Consider the following 4,028-nt stretch of genomic DNA (forward strand, 5'->3'; position numbering starts at 1 on the left):
TTTTCATATATGCATTTTTTCATATATGTATTAATTTTTTTAAGTTGTTAGTAGATATCGATTTTAGGTTAGTGCATTTTATCACTGTTTTTAGGTTAGTTGAGCCTCTTTAGTGCATTTTATGTTTGTTGCATTTTAGGTTAGTGCATTTTATGTTAGTGGAGAGGAAAAAGTAAAATATGGAAAAGGAAAATAAGTAGAGAAAGAAGGAGAAGAAGAAGGAGAAGACGAGGAGAGGAAGAAAAGGAAGAGGAGAAGAAGAAAGGAATAGAGGAGAAGAAGAAAAAATAGAAGAGGAATAGAGGAGAAGAAGAAAAAATAGAATTTTTTTTCTATTTTTTCTTCTTCTCCTCTATTCCTTTCTTCTTCTCCTCTTTTTTTTCTTCTTTTTTTTCTTTGATCTTCTCCCCCTCCCGATAGGAAAGAAAGAAGAAGAGGAGAGGAAAAGAAGAGGAGAAATAAATAAGAAGAAAAAAAAGAAAAAAAAGAGGAGAAGGAAGAAAGGAATAGTGGAGAAGAAGAGAAAATAGAATATTCTATTTTCTCTTCTTCTCCACTATTCGTTTCTTCCTTCTCCTCTTCTTTTTCTTCTTTTTTCTTCTTCTTATTTATTTCTCCTCTTCGAGGGGTCGAGGGTCGGGAACTAGGGTAGAGGGTCGAGGGTCATTAAGGGGTCAAGGGTCGAGGGTTTCAGGGTCGAGGGTTCGAGGGTTCTATAGGTTCGAGGGTCGAGGGTTCCAGCAGGGTCGTCTAGGGGTCGACGGTTCCAGGGTCGTCGGGGGTTCGAGGGGTCGAGGATCGCCGAGGGGTCGAGAGAGGTTTCCTAGTGTCAAAGTATTGAAGAAATCCATGCCTTCATCATTAGCCGGAAGTTACCAGGGCATGTTGGTACGAAGTTCTGCAAAGTTGTTCTGGAATGGAGTCCCGGATAGAATAATCCGCCTTTTGGTACGAATTCAGCAAAGGCCTTCCAAATAGCGATATTCGGAAGGCTCTTTCTGAACTTTGTACCAAAAAGCGAATTATCCTATCTGGGACTCCGTTCCAGAACAACTTTGAAGAGCTTCGTACCATCATGCACATGTTACTTTCGCCTAATGATGAAGACATGGTTTTTTTGAATCCTTTGACACTAGGCAACCTCCCGACCCCTCTGCGATCCTCTCGAACATGAGAGGAAGAAGAGGGTCGTCTAGGGGTCGAGGGTTCCAGGGTCGTCGATGGTTCGAGGGTTCGAGGGTTCTTCTCCTCTATTCTTTCTTCTCCTCTTCTTTTTCTTCTTCTTCCTCTTTTTTTTATCGGGAACGAGGGTCATCGAGGGACATAGATGTAGTGTCGTCGTTGTCGATATATACCCCCTCCCGATAGCTTACTATGATTAGGTAGCTAGTTCTACGTTTGGCACTAATATATCCATCTGTCATGTTTGAATAATAATTGCCATGTTGTAAATATTTGTAGAAACTATGGACACCGCCCTAGACGAAGCAACAAAAAAAGCGTTGTTGAGGACATAATCGCAGAAGGAAGTGATGCCATCTCGTTGTTTCTCAACGAAACCGATGGTCTGGAAGGAGAGGGTGAACAAGCTGGCTACGGTGACCTAATGCCGATGCAAGAAGAAGAACATGAGGACGGCTCCGGTGACCCAATGCCGGTGCAAGAAGGAGACCGTGATGACGGCTCCGGTGACCGAACCGAGTCTGGCCAGGTATATATATTAGTTAAGCCTATGCTGACTAGCTGATTGATGCATTCATTGTTTTGGTATGTACACATATTAATTAAGTCTTTGTTCTTTTTTCTAGCCCTCCGGATCGAGCACAACTTCGGTAAAGAGACGAGGCCCGAAGAAAAAGTTGAGCTCGGATGAAAAGTTTGAGATCATAGCAATCGCGCCCGACGGCCAACCTATTGAACCCCTCTGGACAAAGAGCACATTTGTTGCTCAGTGCGGGGTTCTGGTTAGGGACAAGATCCCGATAAGCATCCAGTAATGGTTTAAGCCGGCTACAGAAGACCCTGAGGTGTCTTATGTCAATGATATGCAGAAAAATGATCTTTGGACTGAGCTAAAGTCAAATTTCACCCTACCGCCTGAGGATAATTCAGAGAACCCAGTTAAAGAGAAATTAATCAAGTCTTTTGCTCTGAAGAGGATGGCAGAACTATTCAGGATGTGGAAGAAAGAGCTGAATAAGTTTGTCGAAAATAATGAGACACCAGAATTCAAGGGCAGATATGAGAAGATCAGAGATCACTGGCCCGCATTTGTGGCCCACAAGACATCGGAAAAGAGTCAGAAGATGTCGGCGACAAACAAGCAAAATGCTGCGAAGAAGAAGCCTCTCGTCAAAGATGAAAGATCTCTATCAACGATGATGCGAAGATTGCATGATTGGTACATGAAAATTTGCAGAGACTCTGGGGGAGGAGTACTTTGTATGTGAAAGTTAAAAATGAGCATGACCTCATTGGAATTGATCTGTTGCCTGTTCCATTTGAGGAGTTCTATCAGTTTTTCAATCAATTGGCCCTCGATAAAACAACGGTCGCCTGCTACTGTCTGTAAGTAGTACTACTTCTATCATTAAGTTTCTCTATATAGCTTAGCTCTTTCATTGCATGTATTTATAATCATCCTCACTATATTATGCAGATTGAAGATCACCGAATTGAAGAAAAGACAAGTCGGTGATATTGGGTTCATTAACACATATCTCATAGATGCAACTCAGGTTAAACTTCATGCCGCAGCTACCGAGGCCAACTTGCTACGATCGTTCGTAATAAATCAAAACAAAGATATAATACTCCTTCCTTACAACTTCAGGTGAGTGTTACTGTCTTGTGCGTATTCGGTTTCCCTTATATATTAGTCAAGGTTATAGTAATGTAATTCATGAGTTATGCATGCGTGTGCAGTTTCCACTATATTCTCCTAGAGATTAAGCTTGAGCAGGGACTAGTAACCGTCTTAGACTCAAAACGAAAAGATCCCCAGGACTATGCAGACATGACTCAAATACTCCAGAAGTAAGTTAAATCGATCATTATCCACCGTATCAGCAACTTTGTTCATTTCCTGATATCAAGTAATTGTTTTCTTTGTCCGGCAGGGTTTGGAGAAAATTCACCAAAACAGTTCCAGGACTGCCGAAGGAGCTGGAATTTAGACACCCGAAAGTAAGTACTATAGTAGCATGTTCCGCGCATCTCCTAGTGATTCAAGTGCTAGTTTCATCAATACCATTTAGCATTCTTGCTTATCAGTTTGATTGACCTCTATTTCTTGTAAAGTGGTTGTGGCAGGAACAAGGGAATGATTTCTGTGGATACTACATCTGCGAGTCCATCCGCGACACTACCTGTGAGCGGGGCGGGTACTCTAACGAACAATATAAAGTACGTAAATAACAATATTCATAATTTTATTTTATTACCATCATTTGTGTTGAGTTTCATTCATTCATATAGATATGTATTGACCCCCTTCTTCAAATTAGATGTTTGGGAAGCGGGATGAACTCCTAGCACCAACTCGCATGCGAGCAATTCAAGAGGAATTGGCGGCATTCTTTCTTGACCATGTGATCTCTGAAGACGGAGAATTCTATGTGGACCCTGAGTCCGTATGATTATATTTGTAAGAGATAATTATTGTATATATGGAGCCGGTAGTGTCAGATAGATATACGAGAACTTGTTGTTCGACCAATCTCTCGGAGAAGGAGAGGTGGTCGATATCACTTCTCTCTGTATGCATATATGTTCATGACGATCTTCTGTTTCCTTCGTTTGCTTACTAGCTAGCCAGCGTGTCTAGTCCTCTCTATACGTATGTATAGTACGTAGCGTCGACCAAGCACGGACATAAGAGAGGACACTTCTCTCTATTAATTATAGCTAGCTAACACAATATATGAAACACCTAAATTAACCCCCCAAAACCCCCAACCCCCCCCCCCCTTTCAAAAAAAACAAAAACCCCAGCCACAGAAATGCTGACGCGTGGATGCCTATTGGTC

Source organism: Triticum dicoccoides, chromosome 7A (genome assembly GCF_002162155.2).
Source record: "Triticum dicoccoides isolate Atlit2015 ecotype Zavitan chromosome 7A, WEW_v2.0, whole genome shotgun sequence".
NCBI classification, from domain to species: Eukaryota; Viridiplantae; Streptophyta; class Magnoliopsida; order Poales; family Poaceae; genus Triticum; species Triticum dicoccoides.